Source organism: Argopecten irradians, chromosome 10 (genome assembly GCF_041381155.1).
Source record: "Argopecten irradians isolate NY chromosome 10, Ai_NY, whole genome shotgun sequence".
Lineage (NCBI taxonomy): Eukaryota > Metazoa > Mollusca > Bivalvia > Pectinida > Pectinidae > Argopecten > Argopecten irradians.
Window position 1 is genome coordinate 26,490,891 of NC_091143.1, and position 16,399 is coordinate 26,507,289.

The 16,399-nt window shown below is 35.7% G+C and overlaps 1 long non-coding RNA gene across 1 annotated transcript; it reads left to right on the forward strand.

The window, feature by feature from the left end:
* Positions 1-197: 197 nt before the first annotated feature.
* LOC138332782 (uncharacterized) lies at positions 198-8,540 on the forward strand. Its single transcript, XR_011209870.1, has 4 exons — positions 198-303; positions 4,861-4,982; positions 5,414-5,569; positions 8,389-8,540. It is a non-coding gene; the product is annotated as an uncharacterized lncRNA (long non-coding RNA).
* Positions 8,541-16,399: the final 7,859 nt, after the last annotated feature.

Here is a 16,399-nt window from a genome sequence, read left to right on the forward strand (position 1 = left end):
ATCTTACATACACATACTTACATGTGTACGTAATTCAATGAGGAATATCACTTCCTTAGTATCTATATTTCTCAATAATTATGAGAAAATATATATGAATATAATACTCTATAATTTGATTATTAATTTTACAGAACTTTACATTTAATCTCTTGATTTAATTCAATAATTATTGAATAATTGTTCATGTCTTCCGCAGTTCATTTCCTCCACTGGAATTTCCTGGCCTCTGGACACGTCCATCGTGTTCCATATCATCTCTTGTAGACTGGTGATTGTATCCCGTCATCCCGTCTTCCGAAGGTAGCTTTACAAGTGAGACACTGGTGTACTGTTTTACGACTCCTTTCCAAAATCCATATTACAGAGAAAGTGCAATTATATTGTTTCATGAGAAGATGACCTGTAAGCCATCATGAGTAACTTAATGTGTTCATCCCAGTCCCTTAAATTCTCTGCCACAAATGAGGAGAGCATATTTCCAAATGTTCTGTTGGCTCGTTCAACCATTCCATCAGACTGAGGTCTATATGGTGTGGTTCGAGTCTTTTCAATTCCCAAGATTCTACACATTTCTTGGAATACATCTGATTCAAAGTTTGTCCCTTAATCAGAGCCAAGTTGCATAGGCACACCAAAAATGGTGACAATTCTATCTATGAATTTTTGTGCAACTGTCGTACATAATATGTAGCTTTCTGATTACGCATGGGTATTGCGCCTCAACCTATTAAGTAAAGTAATCTGCTACTACTAGGTGATAAGAATTCCCCTTATTGCTTAAAGGCAAAGGTCCCAATACATCAATGGCCCATCTCTCCATAGGGAGACCCACATTGTATGTATGTAATGTACCCTTAGGCCATTTTGGTGGTGTTTTCCTAGCTGCACATTTGTCACAGTTTTTAATTTACTCTTTGATATCTCTGGACATTCTGTCTCAGAAATATCGTTTTCTCACTTTGGAGAATGTTTTCTTACGCACTAAATGACCTCCAGTCACACTATTGTGTAACTGATTGATCACATAGTCTGTGAGGAATTTGGGTATATCCATTTGGTACGAGGGTTGTCCCCCTTGGGTGGTTTCCCATTTGTGACATGATATGTCATCTTTTATAGTGAGGGAATCAAATCGCATCCAATAAAACATCTAAATTAGATATATCAGGCCATTTAGGTCTTTCCCCACGTTTAACCCAGTTCCATACAATTTTAAGGACTGGATCATTTTTCTGACTATCTTTTATTGATGCTGTGAAACAGCAATCATAGGTACGCTAAGCTAGCCTGAGCACATCAAAACAATAATAAGAATCCGCGATGAAAATTAAATGCTGTTTTAGTTACTTTCACACCCTAATTCAAGGTATGAAATAATAAAACACATGTACAATAACTGTTACAACGATTATCGATGTATACAATTACGCTATCAGTGATGTTTTCCGATGTTTACTTGGAACTATTTCGTTTTGATCTTGGTTCAGATCTTGTGTATTCCCGAAAATCACACACAACGCCTTCTTAATTAATTCCTCCGCAGTAGATTTTCTTAGTTTATCTATCTAGTTGAATGGTACAAAATTGATGCTATAAATGATGATAAATTATATTTGTTTTAATGATTTATACAAAAAATAAGATTTAAATGTGTTTGCAAAAGTCTTTTATTTGGTTGACGTTGCGTACTATATCTGTTGAAATTACTACGCTCTCTTCCATCTAGAGGTGTGAAATCTCGAGTTGCCTCGATCCTTTTAAACGTCATTGCTATTAGGCCTTTCATTGCAGGAATTTATTATTTATAGCTACCTTTTAATTATTTAACTAAGATCAAATCAAACGAATCCATATATAAATGATACATGAGGTGTCAATCTTTAGTCAACATTAATTCCATTTTTTTTTCTGAAAACAATTACCGTAGTAAACCGAACTGTATCTGATGAAATTACTACGATCTCTTCCAATTAGAGATGTGAAAGCTCGAGTTGCCTCCCTTTAAACCTCATTACTATATTACCGTAGTGAAAGTGCACTGAATAGCACTTGCTGTTCGACTTGTTCAAGCCCTGTTTAAACAAACATATTTGCAATAATATTTCATAACATCACATGATTGTTGTAATAGGTATCCAAATTATGACTTTTTTTGTAACAAAAGTATCTGGCCATGATTTATAAGTCAAAAATCGGCAAAGCAAACTTGAAAGTGATACACATGTAAGCAGCCATGTTAGTCTTTCTAATAAGGATATCACTACATAATCCAGAAATCGCAATATTTCGGTTGTTATTAAATGGATATTAATTAACATCTTTTCTTTTCTTTTCTTGTAAGGAGACATTTTTCATGTTGTTTTTTTCTTTTTCTATAGTTTCTGAAGATTTTCTGTAAATATAAATGAGACAGCTGTTTAGATCCGATGTTCTTTATTCCTTGTCCAAGCTCTGAGTGAAGTACATGAATATGATAAACAATCATTCAGTACAAAGGTAAACTACAATTGATATCGACTTAGATATACAATACAGAAATATCTATTTGTCAAATAAGAGTTACAATTATATTAAATTGAACTACAATGTACATCAAAATAATTTACTGTATATAAAGAAAATATATACTATACTGAAAACTTTCGTTAAACATATTGTATTTGGGGAATGGGGATTAGCTAAGGTAAAGTCTATTCACTTGGCTATGAGAAGTACATTTAGCCTATAGATAAATGAACAAGCGATCTATTATTTACAATACTGATATTAAAAAACAACACATTAATATCAGACATTAGAACAATTAGAAGAAAACTCATTTACACAACATTTATAAAATAAGCACGACCCATGAATAAGATTTGACTATCTTCTGTTTACATTGACAACTTCTACTTTCACTTTTGATACTGTACTTCCGGCATGTAGTGGTCATTTCCGGTCAGACCGAAATTCGTTAGATAGATAGTAATCATCAATAATCACCGAGCTTAAATCCGAGATCGAATATTAAGCTCTTATAATGAAAATGTACATTATGGATCAATGGTTATTCAAAGATTATAATAAAAATATTTACATCTTAAATTTACTGATCATTGACGTTAGCAACTGACACAAAAACTTATGACACTTGTAGTTTAAAACTCGCTCATTCAGATCAGATTAAACTAGTAGAGAAAAGTATACATTTCAGATTAAAAAGACAAAAATCATAAATCAATATTACATACAGTTACCTCAATGATGAAATTGATATTGAATCGAGGAACATGATTTACACAAAGATGTATTTCGCACATGTCGGCAGTCATTTTATTTACGGAAGATCTCACAAGGGAGATAACTCTAACAAAAGTTGTAATTTAAGGTAACGCTTCACTGAACCACAAAGGTTCGCATAGATAATACTGATAACTTTAAGGTAAACTGATTTCTTACAGAACATGGTCTACCCTAGAGTTAAGTTATAGGTAAAACAGATAATAATGCTGCTTAGATTCCGAACATTCAAATTTACGCATTTGTTAATTCGTTTCTTTTGTTAGAAAGACTGCGACACAGAATACATACATGTACGTAAAATATACAAATGAAAAATTTATATACAGCATTGAAAAATTAAATAACTTTTAAATCAAAATGAAACATAAATCATTTAACAATATAATGTCAAATAGCTAATATGACTGATGACGAATAAATGATTTTTAAAAAATAACAAAGATAGTAAAAATAAAGGATTGCTTACCTGTAAATATAAATGAGACAGCTGTTTAGATCCGATGTTCTTTATTCCTTGTCCAAGCTCTGAGTGAAGAGCTGGACGATGAACCAAATCTAAACAGACTGTCCGAAGAACTTTTTCCGTATTCTGATTGGTCAGCCAATCAGATCTAAGATCAAGGTAAGACAATCAGACAATACCGTTTACTGCGACACAGCGCACTGGCATCTAATCACACTGTCGCTAATTGATACTTAATGCCTGACACGGCTGTCAGATAATTAACTGACCAGGTAAAATCACAGGTGCCTTGTAAATGTCATGATGGTGACATAACTTGTACAAAGGGAAGATAAATCTGGAGGAACAGGTGTTTACTTCAAGTGACCATAGAGTAATTAAAATTGCAATTAGCTATGTAGATATTCTTTGTTTGTTAACTAGCCAACACTAATAACACACGGCGTGGGTAGGATATTATTACAATGATCAAAGGAAAGGAATTACATACAATAAAGCTGACACACATGTTTCTTGAGAAAGATTGTATCACATACTTTATACATAATTATTTTCAATTCTTGAAATAATTTCTTCAATGCATTTTGATTTCTAATTCCTTTTTCTTACTAAATATGACCTTTTATTTACAAAAACAGAGAATTATAAAGAAAAGTCTAAAATAAAACTTTTTACAAAAATCACAGATTTTCTTGTAATGAGACATTGATGAAATTAACAATTTCAGTAATTAATACGTGTATATAGATTTACATGCATTAAACGAAAAAAGTACTCAGATTTTTACCAGATTCATTGGTTTAGTTAATCTACTAACTTCAGAAATAAGAAATTTTAATATATAAAATGAATTTCAGTCATTTCAAAAACCTATTTAACTTAATTGAATCAACTTGATTATAATAGAATAATCAATATCTTTCGTTTAACTCCGAAATTCAACATTGTCCATTAAATAAATACAATGTTCTACAACATGTTAACTGAATTTGATATAAATGATAAACCAATTATTTCATTCCTTTGTTTGAGTCCTTCATTCACAGCGTCTATGAGTGGCCTTGGTACTTTGATTAGTAGGAGGTTAATAGTCTTTTCTCCTGTTTCAGATACATCCGGATGTCCCGGTGTGGAACCCTTAGCTGCTGCCTTGGTTATATCAGACATATCTTGGTATGGATCAGAACCCCTGGATCTTGACATTGGAGAGTTGTCTCCCCTAGAGTCATTGGTATGGTTTGTTTTATGAGATCTTGTTGTAACTCTACAAATAGTATATGTAGCCTCATCAGAACAGGTTTTGTTAATTTATTATACCTTTGTTCTGCTTTATCACAATGACTACAATTTCTTTCTAAACAAGGTCTCCTAGATAAGGCATCAGTATTACCACGAGCTTTACCTGCTCAACTTTAAATTGATTAGCAGATAATAATTCAAACCATCTAGCCATTTGTCCTTCAGGGCTTTTAAAGTTGATCAACCAAGTAAGGGCACCATGATCACTTCTGACCAAGAAACATGCCCATAAAGATAGTGGTGAAATTGTTTAACAGAGTTTACTATTGCCAGTAATTCTCTACGTGTCATACATTATTTTCTCTCAGATCTGCTGAACATTTTACTATAGTAACATATGACCTTCTCTTTCCCATCTTGTAGCTGAGAGAGGACTGTACCTAAACCTGTGTCATAAGCATCTGTATCCAGTATGAATTCACCTTCAGACCTTGGATATGCCAGTATCGCCGAGCTCGTCAATGCCCGTTTCAATGTGTCAAAGGCACTTTGACAATCCAAGGACCAGGTAGACCTCTGGTACTGCTCCGTCAACTTATGTAGTGTTTAACTATGGTAGTAAATCCTTGCACAAACTTCCTATAGTAGGAGCATAGCCCAAAGAATTGTCTCACCTCTTTAACAGAATTAGGAATAGGCCAATTTTTGACTGACTCTATCTTTTCTGGATCGGTAGAGATACCCTCTTCACCAACAATATGGCAAACGAAGTCTGTTTCTTACTTAGAAAAATTTCTTAGCATGCATCTTAAATTAGCTTCCTGAAGCCTTCCAAACACTTTGTCAAGGTTATTGATGTGTTCATCAAATGTCTTGGCTAGTACTATTATATCATCCAAAGTCACCATGAAATATTATGAGAAAGTAAATAAGTACTTTTTCCATTGGATAACTTCTTTGAAGGTTGCCGGGTCATTTCAATTTCCAGATAGTTTTGCTACAATCTTAGGCTAGAATCCTTTTTCCGTATCAAGACCACTGGAGTTCTCCATGGATTATAGGAAAGTTCGATTACCCCTTTTTGTGCCATTTCTTCTATCTCTTTCTCAACCTCCTTAACCAATGATAGAGGAACCCGCCTAGGCGGTTGTCGGATAGGTGGAGTTGAGTCAGTGTTTATTTTGTGTTTAGCAAGATCTGTCATACCCAAATCATAGGACGATTTTGAGAAACTATCTTTGTACTTTATAAGTAATTATTTTAATTGACCACTTTGATTCTCATTCAGATATTCACAAGATTGCTTCATAGAGGGACTTCACATGTTCCGGAATAATATGAGTTTATGGTTTTCCCACAGTGACTTCATTAACTTACACATTCTCGTGCTTTTGATCCACAATTTCATCAATAGTATCTATAGTCGCCACCACAAAATTATTGTACACTTTGCGTTCATTATCGCTAAAGTTCAGAATTCTTAAAGGGACATACTAGGGTTTACAACAGCTTTGTCACCAACACCTCATGTTTTGACATAAATCCTGGTGAAGGCTTTATAACAGCTGTATTTTGTCTACAAATTGGATCATTAAATTTTTCAGGAACAATCATCTCACAATTTGGAGGTATTATAATATCCTCTGATAATGAGACTCTACAACAAGCTGGCTTTGCTGCTTCAGCTTGATATCGGAAACATTGAATTTCGTCTCCTTTTATTTTCAAGCATTCTTGTTCAAAAAGATATCTATAGAATGCGTGGTCAGAAAATCGAAACCTATGATACCCTGTTGTTTAATGTCTGCTATCAAGACTTCTTGTAACAACTTCTGTTTCCCTAAGCCAATAACAAGCTTACATTTTCCAATAAATGGGGTCTTATCTCCAGTAGCGGTTATCAAATTTAATTTCACCGGTTCTACATTGGAGTTCTTTATACCCTATTTTTGGAAGCAGTTATTGCTTAGAATGGTTACAGTTGCACCTGTATCCACAAGTAGCGGAATTGCAAAGTCTTAGATTCGTGCACAAACAAACAAACCGGTGTGATCATCATTATTTATGCTGCTCACAACAATATCTGCGGGTCTCTCCACCTCTTCTACTGAATTCCGACCCTCGAAGTCAGTATCTAGTAGTTTCCCTGAATCGGAGGTGACTGAAAGTTATTAATTACCACTATTAGACTGTGGAAGTGTGGGAGGGGTTGTGACATTTGACATTGACCTCTGTGTTTGGTTCCAATTTGAACCAGTACTTGTGCAATAGTCATGTGTGTGAAATCTGGAACTTTTCCTAATTTGGGAATCAAATCTTTTGTGTTTGTTTTCCATAATATGGATTAAACACTTGGTTGTTACCACTTCCATTCCCATTCCACCTTTCCTAGGTTTAAGATTTTGTCCATTTGGAGTGAAACCTGAGTTTCTCTGATCTACCAAATGTTTGGTAGTTTTGTGTAGGGCTTGTATGGATTTAATGTCGCAATATCAATGCCCTATTGATCTGCCATTTTAGCAGAATATAGCGTTTGGGTGTGGCACACAGAGCGATCTTCCTCAGAGATTATGTGTATGGCCTTACTCCTTTGCTTATCAGCTAACCTATGAGCCTCGAGCCTGATGGCATGCGTTTCGGCTTCATTAAGGTTCTTTGGTCTCAGTTCCCTGATCCGTAACCGGGTATCAGAGTCTGGTATAGCATCGATAAAGTAATCCAATGCTAGGATATTTATCATTGATGCATCAGCCATAGGGTATGCTTGGCGAGTCATTTTTTCGGATAGACTGACTGAGTCTCATCCTTTCCTTTAACTCTTTAGAGTCTAGCTCTGTAAATTTCAGAGCGTTCCAATGACCCAAACCTTACATTAAGTAACCTAACTAGGGTATCAAAATCTTGGGTCTCCTTAGCATTGAGCTCTGTGAGGATGGCTCTCGCACTTCCACTTAGGCTTCCAGCTAGATAGAGAGATTTTGTCTGATAGTCCCACCCATTTATTTGTGCTACTATTTCAAATTGGGACAGACATTCTTCTAGATTTTCCCCACCAGAATATTGTTGAGGTTTAAAACTCTGTCTTGTATTTTGTGCAGTGTTTCTTGTGTTCAAATGAGGTGATCCACAACTATTTTCATTTATGTCAGCCACGTGCACTTGTGAACTACACACATTAGCACTCTGGTGTTCATGAGAAGGATTCCTTTCCCTATGACTATGATTAATTTCATACTCTAAAGATTCTACATGTTCATGTATACTATTAATTTCTTGTCTAAGCTCTCTATTGAGTTTCCATGAATTCCTTCTATTGTCTTCTATAAAACTATCAAACTGTTTGTTTATATTCTCCATTAGAATATTAGCTAAATCTTTGCTATTTTGTGTATTTTCAGAACTTTGAACCATTTCTGGAGAAGCTCTATTATCAACCTCTTCATTTTCTCGGTATCCAGACCATCATTCCTGATCCGGAATGTTACTTCAGAATCATCTGAATCGGACATCTCTACAGATTTTTATGATTTCAGTAAATATTAACTCAATATCTCAGATTCAATTTGTGATTTTTTTATATACCATAAATAATGTTAATTTTAATGTTCTTTTTATGGATTCATTGACACTGGAACCCAGTTTATCCCACTTCTGACACCAACCTGGTTTCCATGCGTGGGTTCGAATCCCACTTCTGATACCAATGTAACTTTTTTCCCTGGTCTGGTTGCGTATTTCAGCAATCGCCAAGTAAAAGTAATATATTAGGGATTCGGTTCCAGCCTAGCACTACTCAATAAAAAGACAAAGTCAGGAATAAAAATCAACTTATGATTTATTATTATCACAAATCATCAAAGTACAGGTACTGGATACATGGAGATTTACTAAGGTTATACAAACAGTTACACTGAAATAGTTATCTAGATTCTTGAATACATTATTGGAATATGGAACATTTCCATAGATGGAGGTGCTTCCATCTATACTGGTACAATGCTCCGAATATGGAGAAATAAATAGCTACTATCTCAAAACTGTTATAATAAACATTAATTATTAGATTAAAAATATGTAATGATCACGAGCCACTATTAGGTCATTGGTTGCGAGATGACGCAAGGCTTTCCAAAGTTCAGGGCCTGAAGAGGCGACCACTCGTTTGGAAGCTCAAATGAGTTCTAACTTTCCGACTGATTTCACCCCGTTTTATAGCCTGCGCTGGTGATCATCCGACGAGTCCGATCCAATCAAAACGCTAGTCCGCGAGTGCCAAAATCGAGGCTTCACTATAGTCTGTGAACTTCATATAATGAATAACATCACATATCTCTTTCCGAAGTTAAAAATCATTATATTGTAGAACAACTAACAATTAACTAGAACTCTAACTAGAATTAAATAATAACTTAAACTGAAACTGTTCTTTAAATAAGGTTTCCTTATTATAAGTCCAGAAACCAAAACAAATTGAAGTGTCGATGAGTAGACTTCTTTGACTAGATCACTATCACTATAAAACCGGTATACGCGAGTTAAAAGTTCAGTTTATCCGGTTGCTTGATTAGCCTTCCACTCCTAGTTCTGCGATCGATTCGCGACACATGTTTCTCAGATCCAGCTCTTGGTGTTTGTTTTACACGTCTTTCTGAACCAGTCCTCGGAGTTTTAGGGGAAAAAATACTTTCCACTTGTACAGTAGGTTTTGAATCAATGTTCAGACATATATCCGTGATGATCATCGTCTAATTGGTCGATCTTAGGGCGCAACAAGTTGACGTCTGTTGCGTCGTATGTTACTCGTAGGATCGGTCGTTCTTGTCTATATGAGACTCCACTGTTCCATGAAATCCACCACATTTTCTTTAACTCAAAAAGTCTCACCAGGCCTCTGTTTTGGGAGGCTCACAGCACAATGATGAATGTTAAAGCTTTCCTTTTGTTTTGACTTGTTTTCATCTTCCTTGGTTTTTACTTCCTCAAGGTACGGCCATTGTGGAGTTAGATTTAGGAGGGTTTTCCGTCCAATCAATTGCTCAGATGGGCAATACCCATTTTGTAACGCAATAGGCCAATAATGCTAAATATGAATCTTGCGAGTTCTGAATAAGTCTCTTAACTGTTTGGATAGCTCTTTCCGCTTCCCCGTTACCCTGAGGGTAATGAGGGCTGCTGGCGATATGTCGAAATCCATATTCATTGGCAAAGTTCTGGAATACTGAGCTGGCATATTGTGGCCCAGTGTCTGTTACTTAAACCTCGGGAATGCCGTGACGCGCGAAGATAGATGGTAAATGTTGAACTATCGCTTGTGATGTCGTCGATGTAAGTTTCGCGATTTCAAATTATCGAGGGAAATACTCGACCACTACCAGGTATATAATGTTTCTCAATTGGCATAGATCTATGATACTTACCTGGCATAAGAGGTTCTGCTCGGTCGATATGATTTCTCATACATGAGGTAATGTTCTTTATAAGATCTTCTATCTCACGACTTAGACCTGGCCACCACACTAAAGATTTATCTCTCTCTCAACACTTGACTATGCCTGGTGACCATCTTTGCAGTATTCTGCGGAATGTGGATGTGCAATCTTTGATAGAGGGATGTTCGTAAGTCGGCCAGCCTTCCTCACAATATTTGATGATGACGCGAGTTTGTTTAGATTTCCGATAACCGAGGTTCCGATGCTGGTAAGCTATCTAATATCAAGTGAACATACGATTATACTTCCTCTTGAAGTTCTGTATCTTGTAATTGGCGTGGTAGAGGTGACCTTGAAAATGCATCTGCGGTGTAGAGGAATTTTCCAGGTACGTCTATGATATCATACTCAAACCTCATCAGTCTCATCCTGAACCTTTGTATTCTAGGAGGAAGATCACTGATAGCCTTTGTACCCAACAGTGACACAATTGGTTTATGGTCAGTCACTATTGGAAAATGTTTTCAAATGAGAAAGTCGATGAATTTCTCTGTAGCCCAGGTGACAGCTAGTGTTTCCTTTTCAACTTGTGCATAGCGTTGCTCGGTTGAATTTATTGATCGCAAAGCATAAGTCACTAGCTTCCAGGATTCTTTTCGGGTATCATCACTTCCGTGTTCTTTAGTAGAAATTGTCAACATTGGATTCAAATGCATCTATCTGTTTAAATAATGGTGATAAAGTTAAAAACTTGACGTCTACAACTAGAATAACATCCCCTACTAACATCCAGGTATGTGTCAAAGCCGTGTTTGAACGGAATATTTTTTTACAAGACATAATCGATGGTCGGTCGTCGTACCTGATTTGGTTTCCCACACCTTTATAGAGGGACCTTGCAGTAGCGGAAAAGTCAGTCAAAGGTGATATCTTTTCCGCTACAATAGTAGCTACCCAGCATGCTACAGGCCCAATATCAGTACTCTTGGTGTTCTGGTTCTTGAAAAGAAGCCGTTTAAAGATTTTAGCCTTTTTGACCCCTGTGACCTTCAAACAACGTCAAGGTCATTTATTTGAACAAACTTTGTAGCCCTTCATCACAGCATGGTTACATGACCAAATATCTAGGTCTCTAGTATTTCACAAGAACTCGTTTAAAGATTTTAGCCTTTTTGATTCCTGTGACCTTGAATGAAGATCAAGGTCATTCATTTGAACAAAAGAAATTGTTCAAAGATTTTAGCCAATCTGACCCCTGTGATCATCGATAAGTGTTGTTATTTTTCGGCTGATCCGAAATCAAATATGGCCGCCACAGCCGCCATCTTGAAAACACATTTTGAACTTCATCTCAAGTTCTACAGGTGCGATTTGGCTGAAACTTACATGAATTGATCCTGACATGGTCCCGATAAAGTGTTGTTTTTTTTTTTCGAATTCAAGATGTCCGCTTCGCCATCTTGAAAACACTGAACTTCCCAAGTTCTACCAAGCTGAAACTTGCATGAAATTATCCGCTGGTCGCGACAAGTGTTGTGACATCCTTGTTGCTAAATCAAAGATGGCTACCATGACACTATACTAATGAACTTCCTATACGATTATTACCAAGGTAGCACAGGGATTACTGTTTAGGTCTCTAGGGACTCTCTTGTATTTGTTATAATGGGACTTCTGAAAACATGACTTATATAATATTAATAACAGATACAACCTTATTAATTCTATCATCCGGGAATTTCCAGGGCAATACAGATGGACAACAGTGTCTCGCTCTCTCCATGCTTGATGCCCTCCCCCCCCCTTTAATTAGGCCCCCGCCCGTCACGTAGTTTATCCGAGTGACTCCATTGACATGCTATCAGTCATTGTGCCTTCTGTCTCGATAATTTCTGGGGGAATGTGCTTATTTTCCAAAACCAAGGTTTCCCCCCCCTCCCACCCCCCCTCACCCCCCCCCCCTTGTAATTTATATCATAATAGGCCCCCCTCCCCCCCCCGGCCATATCACAAGAGGAATGCCCATTATTCTTTGTTCTATATTATAAATCAATATGGTATTACCTAGTGGAAGCGGTAAATTTAATTTGGATAATCTGTTGTTTTGACCCATGGAATCCAAACATGTTGGAAGGCATTCAACGTTACAGGAATATCAGCTTTTGACGTTTTCAGTACAACAAATTACCAACCCGGGAGAGTGTGGAAAGGAGTGTCACAGAATATGGAAACTGTAACGCTTTCGCCTTTAACTACTGATCTGGTGTATGTCAAGGTCACAGTTACCTTATAACTACCAGAGTGCCACCACATACAACGTGACAGGAGCTTTGAGCGCTAGTTCCTCTCTTGTCTATGTGCAACAGGGAGATGCCTGTCTGTAAAGTCCTGATGATTGACCCCGTCATGAAATCGGGAGCGAGGAGAGCGTCGCACTTAACCTCCATTCCGTCCAATTTGTTTTCATATAGGAGTCTAGGACATCAATATGTATTTATATTTTAATTATCATTTTCAAAGAACCGTTAATATGCGTACGGGGAATGTCTATCTTTTCCGAGGTATCGTGTTTGATCAGACGATTTGCGGTTTTAACAGTGAATCGTAAATATCAAACAAAGTCGGGAATATTTTCATTGATTTGTCACTTTAAAGAGTTGAGAATATTGTATATTTTGGCCGCGCAACCATAAATGTTATTGAATTGAACAATATTGCTTTATATCATAATAAGCTAGTGGACATTTTTGTCATGATTTAATAAAGATAAATGACACAAGACGAACACCAAACTAAAAATGATTTTTATTGGTCATCTGAGACAGTGTTTAAAACTATTTACTTACAGCTTGATTCCGACTTGATTACTTGTCTTTTAACTTTTTTTCAGTTGTGTTATAATTCAGACAATACAGCATACTATACTTCAAATAAAAGATGGTATTGGAACAAAGTAAGATTAAAATGAAGTGAAATTTCCCTTTAGACAATATGAATGACATTCACTATTATTTCTCTTTCAACGACGTCCTAGCGACAGGACAAATATAGACTTCATGTTGGTATACTTTATTACTCTACATTTTAGTGCTTTACTGTTATAATATCACAAATTTTATTATCAATGCATAGAATAACTATTATGCATCGACCTATCACATGGCGTTCATTTTTATGACATTGTTGATATCTTCATAGATGTCATAGACTGAGCGTGAGAAAATTTAATTAACCGGAGTCTTAAAGCATACCTAACAATTCTGTAAAAAACTGACATCTAAAATACACCATATATACAGTGAGAAAGTGAAAACAAAATTATTATTGATAATAGTCTTAAAAGTCTATGTATGGTTTCCGTTCAAGCTTATTAAAACCAGCTATAAAGTCGTAACCTCTACATCGATGGTCCAAGATAAAGTTTCAACAAAATAAATACCAGATGTGTTTATCAGCGTTAGCAATCACGGTTCATTTGCCAAGAGTGATAATCAGCAATACGCTATAATTATACGTAGGACGGCCACGAGTAAGACAACTCGTGTTTTGGAAGTTTGTATTAGATTTATTGTACTGCCATTGTCCAGTAAGTGATGATATTGTATTACTAATATTGTAAACTAATATTTTGTCCCGAATCTATATAATTATCAATTTTACACTTGAATTTTAAAACCTAAAAGCTGTTTTAGTAAAGGTATATATACACTGTATACAGGTAAAGTTTTTGTTCCAGTATTGTAGTTATTAATATCATCTTTTTAAAAAATGTTAATCATAATGGTATAAAATGTTTGTGAGAATATACTCATAACCGTCACAATCGTCTCAAGTGTTCAACAGGGTTCAGGGTTTCAACAAATGCCACAGAACTGATTGGTCATGTGACTTCATGTATGAATACAGTAGCATACGTATTTAACAAAAAAAAAAAACCAACCTGTAAGTTCTATAATAAATAAAAAGACGACATACTGGCATTTTTATTGAAATTCTACACATTATGTTTCCCAGCCAACAAATAGTTCTAGCTCGTACTATGACATTCACATATTGTACCTTGGGTAATAGATCATGTCCTATGTTTACATTGCTACTGTTATTAGATGATGCACTAAATGCTTTAAAAGTTCGACTACCGAGTCTACTGTACTGCGTCACACGACGTATTTAATGTAGGACAAGATGTATAGACTATAGTATCTCACTGTTGATATATGTAACGATCGAATCTTTTAACTTTAAACCAATGGACTATTGGGGATTAAGGGTAGTATAATTCACTATTTCTACCTATTATTGTACCTCTATGCAGTTAAGAGGGTATACTGGAATCGGTTTCTCCGTCCGTCTATAGACACAATTTTGCCCGGCTTAACTACTTGACAAATTTTGATAAACTTTGGTAAACAGAACCCTGACATAAAGGAGAGTTGAGTAAATCATATAAGGTTTCATGTGTGTTTCCACATTTTTTATACTGTAGTACAGTATGGTCAGGATGCAATTTCAATCTGATGGGCAAGCTTCTCAAGGCCCAGAAGCAGGCAGCTAGGCTTATTTTAGGTGCACCTTATGATACACCATCTCAAGATATGTTTTACTGCCTTAAATGGATGTCCTTAGACAAATATTTTAAATTCAGAAGACTTTGTATGTTACACAAATGTTTTAACCAGAATGTACCTGAATACTTATCAGAAAATGTGTCTCTTGTACGAGAGACTCATAATAGAAATACAAGATTCTCATGTCAAAATAATTTTAAAGTGCCTAAACACAGAACTGTATTTTATTCAACGTAATTTCTTGTAAACAGCATCACTGATTGGAATCATTTACCAAATGGCATGAAGAAAATTCAAAGCTATCAAACTTTTAAACGAAATCTTGTCCAGCACTGTATATCACTATCATAGACCAGTATTGTATTTTTATTGTGATGTCTAATCATTTTTCTATCTGAGTTTCTTATTTGAATTCCTTATAATATTATGCATACTTATTTTAGATTATGCTATATTAGCATGTAACTATGTCAATTTTTATTATTTGCTATATTAGCATATATGTATACAAGGCGTATGCCTTTTAATGACGTATAACTATATGCATGAGATTTATGCATCCTGTGATATTTTTAAGTATATTTTCTGTGATATCTTTGTGATTGTATATAAATTTGCTTAATTTGTCTGCTATTTTAACTAACAAATGATATTATGTTTTACTAACAGGAGGACCATGTGGTAGATAAGCCTTTGGCTCAACATGTAAATCCATCCTCAATAAATAAAGTTTATTATTATATTATTATTATTATTAAGGTTGGTCTGCAATGACCTGTATTAGTTATTGCTAAATTTGTGCAGTGGGGGTATTAATCGTCCACTCAGATCTAGTTTTGCTTGAACTCTTTCCATATTTATACCCCCGTGACGAAGTTATGGGGGGTGGGGGGTACTGCCTTACTGCCCGCCCGCCAGCCCGTCCGTCCGTAGAAAAAAAATTGTCCGGACTACTCCTCCTAAACTACTGAACCGATTTCCATGTTAAGATGTCTATGCAGGTTTTTGTTGGTCAAAATGTTGCTTGCCATAGTAACCAGGTCACTATACACAAGTTAATTTTGTCCTGACAACTCATCTTACACTATTGGGCCATTTTCAATGAAACTTGGCAGTATCTTTTTGGACAATGTGTAGACGTGCATGCAGGTTTTCGTTTGTCGAAGTTTCAGTTGCCAATGGTAATCAAGTCACTATATACAGGTTTCAAAATTTGTCCATACAACTCCACCTTAACTACTGGATCAATATAAATGAAACTTGACAGTATTACTTGGGATTTCGTGGGGATGGGCATGCAGGTTTTCATTAGTCAAAACTTTAAGTTGTCATGGTAAATAGGTCAAATATTAGTCAGCAATTGGCAATCATTTCCAGTTTGAAATAAGGTTTTAATTCAGGTCATAGATTCA